General features: G+C 42.9%; 1 long non-coding RNA gene across 1 annotated transcript; it reads left to right on the top strand.

Annotated features, from left to right (window-relative positions):
- The first annotated feature begins 208 nt into the window (after window positions 1–208).
- On the top strand, window positions 209–1,923 carry LOC103654709 (uncharacterized). The gene is made up of 2 exons (XR_566287.3): window positions 209–1,188; window positions 1,658–1,923. It is a non-coding gene; the product is annotated as an uncharacterized lncRNA (long non-coding RNA).
- Window positions 1,924–6,921: the final 4,998 nt, after the last annotated feature.

Raw genomic sequence — 6,921 nt, 5'->3', positions numbered from 1 at the left:
AATTGATTTTGGATATCGAATAGCATTTCTTGTTAAGTAAAAATCCAAATAAATAATATAATAAGTACTAGTCCAAAAATAACTATTTTATTTATAAATAATTTTAGTTTCATCATTATGAATTTTAGGGTTATTTAAAAATATATTTCAAATTTAGAAAAAGGAAATAGAAAAAAAAAAGAAAAAAACTAAAACCTAACCTAACTAACGGCCCAAGGCCCAACAAGCAGCCGCCGCCTAACCCTAACCTAGCCGCGCGCGCCTCCTTCCTCTGGCCGCCGCCACCTGCTTCTCCCACCCGGCCTCTCTCTCTCATCCCTTCTCTTCCCTCTCTCTTCTCTCTACCACGACCGCGCCAAGGATCAAGCGCACGCGACGCCCGACGCCCGACGCCCCGACTGCCTCGACCCGCCAGCGCCCAGGAAGACCCGACGCCGCCAACGCCCAGGAAGACTCGACCGAACCCTAACTTCTTGCCGCCGCCACCTCCTCTTACTCGCATGCCACCGTCGCTCCCCTGGGCGCAAACCCGCTGTCGCTCAGCCCGGCGCACGGGATCGGGCGGTCCGGGGACGCCGGCAGTACACACCCGTCGTCGGTTTCCGCAGGTGGCGCGCCCTGATGTCACGCGGCATGTGCCCGATCCGCTGTCGCTGTCGCTGTAACTGTTTCCAAGATTTTGCTCTGCGAGCTTGCTGGATCCTCTGACCGCTTCCGCGGGACGTGTTCCCGAATTTCCATTTTTTATTTTTCTTTACTACCTTTTTCTGTTTACTCCATTTTTTCTCTTAAAAAAATAAGAGCTCTACTATTTAAACAAGCGGGGCGTACAAATCGAGCACTGAACCTTGTGAGCCCAGGTTCATTTCTTACGAGACTAAATATGCACTGAACCTTGTGTGCCTTGTAGTATCTGTAGTATCTCTCTTTTAAAGATCAATAGGATTCCAAGATCGACTATAGTAGCACCAGGCCTCCACTGGCCTAATCAGTCTCTGACTTAGCTTATATTTTACCTCACATTTCATTGCATGTCTCTACACCCTAAGGTCCTAACCACTAGTTTTTTCCACTTGCAGGTATGTTCCAATGTTTGTGGAGATAGAGTACGATCCGAACTGCTAGTACACATCTGTTCTAATTGAAGAGCAACTGGAGGCTCTTGGAAGAGCAATAGTTGCTGGCAAGGTATGTCGTGGTGGTGCTGTTTTTAACTTTCCAATTTTGATGAAAATGTTCAGGCTTCATATTTATTAATCGGAAACATACACTGAAGAACCTTTTTCATAAGTTGTTTTATATACCAAAGATCTACTGTTTGAAATAGAAGTCCCTTCCTTTTTTTCCTTTTTTTGAAGAAAGAAATCCTTGTATGGTGTCTGCCACCATTTGTAAGAAATAAACACTGTTTTGCATTAGGTTTGGGTCAAGCAGTACTTAGATCAACTAACTCTCCTTGCTTGGATCATCTGTAAAAGCATATGACTACATTTAAGCCTACAATCACTATAACATTTTCGTCGAACAGTCTGGCCGTTGGATTATAATCTAAATTATATAATCCAGATTATAATCTACTATATGTAGCTGTTTGGTAGTCTAGATTATATAAATGTAGATTATAATTTACTTATTGTAATTATCACTTGTCCTGCAGACAGGCAATTGAAAATGAGAATTGATCTTTTTTATGGGCGAAGTGTTGAAGATGGCTTTGGTGAAGGAAATGTCTTGTTAGCATCAAGTAAGTGGCGACATCACAACCCCTACAAGCTTGTGCCTTAAAACAAGAGGATACAAGAAGTTGGAGTGCTTTTGTGAAGACTTTTGCGAATCACTTGAAGCGTTAGTATTTTTGTGAATGATTTTGTAAAGTGTTTGCAAATATGTGCAAAACATAATAACATGTGTAGGTTTTGTGAATGATTTTGTTGTGTCTTGTTGATGGTTTATGTGATGTGGATCTATCATTGTGCAATACTAATTAAATTTGTATATCTATGTGATTATGTGTATAAAAATTGGTGATTTGTGATGCTTTTGTATATATAACAGTTGTTGAATGCTAATTAATGGTATATTATCATTATTAACGACTATAATTAGGGGCAACTTTCTGTTGGTTGCTAAATGTATAGTATAACGACTCATGATTGGTTGCTAAATCTATAGTACAACAACCCACGATTGGTCGCTAAATATACAATATTAGCAACAGAGGGTCGGTCGCTAAAAAGATGTCGGTCGCTAAAGCCTTTAGCGACGACACTTACAGCGACCATCCTTATGGGTCGCTAAAAGTTTTTAGCGACCAACCGTAGGTCGCTGAAGGCCGTTTTAGCAACCAACCGTAGGTCGCTGTAAGTGAACCGTCGTGTAGTGAAAGGTAGTGGAGGTCTACCTTACCCGAAAGGGGCAAGGGCAATAGGGGAGTTGGCAGTGTAGGGAGGTTCTCGAGTTGATTTTGCTGCGATGGCGGTCAAACGGGGGATTCCTGCATTTGCGCTCTGTAGAAACTGTTGCAGGTTATCTGAAGCTAGTGGAACTTTGTAAAGGCCTCATAGTGTTATCCTGCCTCACTTTCTCGGTAGAGGTGTATGTGGCCCGTACAACCCCATGGAAAATGGGTAACATGACTTGTGGGAAAAGGGTACAACCTCTGCAGAGTGTAAAACTGATATACTAGCCGTGCTCGCGGCCATGAGCAGCTCATGACTCTCGTATGATTAATTTATGGAATTAAATTCAATTTGTCATTTGCATCGCATTGTGGTTTATTATTAATTTTGATTTATTATTACTCTTGTTTGGTATCTACTTACATTTAGTAACTGCTAATAAAATTTGACCAACTTATTAAAAGCAATGCTCAACTTTAACCTTTATTTGTTGATCAGCCTTACACTTCACATGAACTCCCACCTGTGGTGAGTTCATACACATTATTCCCCACAAATTGTTGAGCTATGATCTTTTGTGAGCTCACCCTTGCGATATATAAACCCCCACATGAGAAGAACAGGTGGTACAGGAGGAGCCTTACAACGAGGAGTACAAGCTTATCTAGGTGGCGTCTCCTAGTCAACTTGATGGTGCTAAGGAATAATAATTAGTTCACTTTATTATTATCATTTTTTGTAAGACTTCCGCTATATAATAATGATATTTGTGACATTTATGTCTATACACTTTGTCATTATATGTGATGTTTTTCTTTGGCGCACATATGAGACGAACCCGACTTTATCCTTTAAATCTGGGTGTGACAATTTTAAATTTCGAAATTGTTTATTTCATATCTTTTTCATATGAACTCCAAATTGAGTGATACAAATTGCAAAATGTTCATAGGATTATTCTCTGTCCAAATAAATTATAATCATTCACTGTCTGTACACTTTAATTTTATGCCTAAGTTTTAGGTTAGTGTATGTAATAAATTGTTTATGAAATAAGAAAATAAAGGGGAAAGTCCTAATGATACTTAGGAGTTTAACCTTGTGAGATTAATAATATGTCATGTATGAATTTATCCCTGGTATAATTTTGTGTCTCACTAAAATTAGTGGAACTAAATTATATAATCCATAATATTTAGGGAATCACTAATCTCTAAGTGTACTAATCCACCCTAGCACCTAGGTTAACCTTTTGTGTTTATACTGCTCTGTCAAACTTGTGTTCACTTGATCGCATTTGTTTGGTGTATTGTTCTTTGCCTTTATTCAAATGTATTAAATGCATGATCGCTTTGTTTAGACAACGAGCAGCCCATGGTTCCTGAGTGTGTTGCCGAAGATCTTCCTGAGCAAAAACCTAGTGAAGGCAAGTGTCCTCTGACCTATTATGTCCTACATACTTTATAATTCACCGTCCCACATTACTTTATTAAAACCTAAGGATTGACTAGTCTGAATTTACCTTATCCTTGTTTACCTTTTTGGGTTATCATGGTTAGCTTTATGCTATTGCTTTTACTTAATCAACGAACATGATGTGAATATTTATGGTACGATGATGTTATCCCGGTGATGATCTTGTGATACTTTAGCGGGCCCAGGCTGTTTCCTGAGTATCTCTCTGTAAGGACCTGTTCGTTGAGTGACCACCCGGGATAACAGTACAACCATGAGGGTGGAATGGGACGCCCTTAGCTGATTAATTAGAGGAACTTGAGGTGTAGTTAGCTTCGCTGTTGGGCCGTCAATACGGTCTGGGCACAATACTTGCTCTGCCGAGGCTAGTTGTAGAGGTTCTTTGATTTGGTTTTGTTAGTCACCCTTCCTGTGGGGAGAAGTGATGTGTTTATCAAACTGGGGAAACCTAAAGGGTGGATATGACCTCTGGAGAATTGTTGTAAATGCTACGTAGTGAGACCCTGCTAGGTCACCTTGGTAGTGATCAATGGAGAGTTATGATCTCCGGGCAGAATGGGAATCACGACTTGGGGGTAAAGTGTGCAACCTCTGCAGAGTGTTAGAAACTGGTATATCAGCCATGCTCACGGTCTTGGGATCCTTTTTGATTAGAAGAACTTTGGATAATTTTATGATGATGTTTAATGATGTTGGTTACAATTATGATCTCTGGTATTTCCTCTTGGAGGGAGTACATTTGGGTAATAACCAGGTTTACTACTAAAATTTGGCTCTACTATTTGTAATAAATACTTGACAAACTAAAAGCAGCTGCTTAACCTTAACTCCACATACAGCTAGCCCACTTTAGCCAAACGGGACATTTGCTGAGTACGTTGATATGTACTCACCCTTGCTTTAAAAACCACCCCACCCTAGGTTGTCCCCACTTTATTCAGTGCTCAGGAGGTGATGCAGGCAACATGGAGGAATTTGAGGAGTTGCAGAACTACGACAAGTTTTAGTTATGTTAGTGGCAAACCCCTAGTCAGCTGCCTGTGAAGGCCTTATCTACTATGTTTCGTATTCCGCATTTTGGACATCTTGATGTAATAAAATTACCTTTCCGCTATCTACTTTGAGCAATGTGTGATGATGATCAATTATGTAATCATTGTGTATGTGAGTTTCTGATCCTGGCACTTACATGGTTCGCATTCGGTTTGCTTTCCAAAACCGGGTGTGACATAAGTGGTATCAAAGTCTTGCTGACTGTAGGACCGCTAACCTAGACTATAATGGTTGCCCTAAGGACTATAGACCTCTACCCTTACCTTGACCTTTAGTGTCATTTTAAAAGTTGGCCATATTGACCAATTCTATGTTATTACTCATCTTACAAATTTTTTGTCTCACTTTGCTTTCTGTTTACTTGCTGGTCACATAGTTCTACTCTCACTCTTGTGCTTACAATGTCTTTTGTAGATGGCCCATATTAGAAGCACTGCACATAAGTCAGTGATCCCTTTTTGCCCTCTCGTCTTGCGGAGCGCCCACTGCGTCGCACGGTGACAGGTCAGTCTAGCCACCTGGAGAGACTGCATCGTCGCCTGCACGAGGAGCAGGAGTGCCAACGCCAGGAGCAGAAGCAGAAGGACTCTTCCCCCTCACCTCAGCAGGAGGTGGAGTCTGGGAGGCAGCCTTCCCCTACACCTCAGCCAGAGATGCCCCTGCACCACTACAGGGCATTCCGGCTGCTGGAGGAGACCCTGACGGAGACGGAGACGATGACGACGCCGGTGGCAGTTTGGGCCACAGCATGGAGCTCTCAGAGGAGCAGGAGAAGGAGGGATGGATCGCTAGACCCATCACTCGCGACGCCGCTCGCGGGTGTCACTTCCACGATGCTCTCGACACCTTGTTGCGTCGGGCCTTAGACCGATACACTTGGTCCATTGAGTACCGTTGTGTAGTCTACCAGCATCGTCGCGGGTTATATCCAGACCAGTGGGAGGCTACTTGCTTGGAGCACCGTCCGGACGATGATCTCCAGGGTGTAGATGCCTTCTCAGAGTATTATTCTATCACTGAGAGGGATACTGCTGAGGTAGCCATGCAAGATGCTACACGGCGTGCACTTTCGCAGTACTTCTCGTTGTTCTATGGGGTAGCTGACGGCCTCGACCTGAAGTACTACCCTTGCCGTTTGACCGGTAGTGCTGGAGGTGTGATTGTCTTGCTCGTTGGTGAGGGCAATCCCAGGCTGAACAGCATGGTCAACTTGGTCATCATGCTCAACACCGAGCTGGACCACGCCCTTGATGAGTTGGGCAAGGTTCGGGCGGAGGTTGCAGAATTGCGTGCTGAGCGCGTAGCACGCTACTATCGGGATGGTGGTTCTCCCGCTCCTATCAGGATTCAACACCCTTACCGCTCGCCGCCCCATGGTCGCTTTGATTACGGCACCCCTGACTGCAGGACCCAGATAGATTTGGAGCCATATATCTACCAAGTTGGAGTCTATAATAACACCTAATTCAGTGTCTTAGTCTTAGTCAGTCTTAGATAGTCTTAGTTTGCTTATCAGATGTTTTGAAGCTTGTCGTGACGAACTTGTAATGAAGTTGGATCTTCGAAATGATTGTCTCTAAGGTGTGGGCATCCCATGCAACTTGGTGTAGTTATTAATAAAGTTAATTATTTAGTTTGGCAATCCCTTTATTTCCACTTTCCTCTTTATCTGAGAAGCTATGTTGGCTGCGTTGAGAGTCAGTGAAGATGATTAATTGTTCAGTATTATGAAGATTTCTGTATATCTTTTCATATGCTGAAAGACTGTAGAGTCAGATCTGATGTATGTGTGCTTTCTACAGATGTCTGAGAACAGACGCAGAGGTGGAAGGCGTGCTCAGCATGAGTAGCAGGCACCCAGGAGGAGGCAGCTCAGCAGCAGTTGCCACCGCCACCTCGATGACTATTGAGCAGATGCTCCTGATGCAAACCCAAGCAGTCCAAGCAATTGGCCAGACTTTAGCAGCAATGCAGCAGGTGCAACATCAATCCT

This window comes from Zea mays, chromosome 4 (genome assembly GCF_902167145.1).
Source record: "Zea mays cultivar B73 chromosome 4, Zm-B73-REFERENCE-NAM-5.0, whole genome shotgun sequence".
NCBI lineage: Eukaryota > Viridiplantae > Streptophyta > Magnoliopsida > Poales > Poaceae > Zea > Zea mays.
Note: the sequence above shows the minus strand (reverse complement) of the source record. Positions and strands in the feature narration are given on the sequence as shown.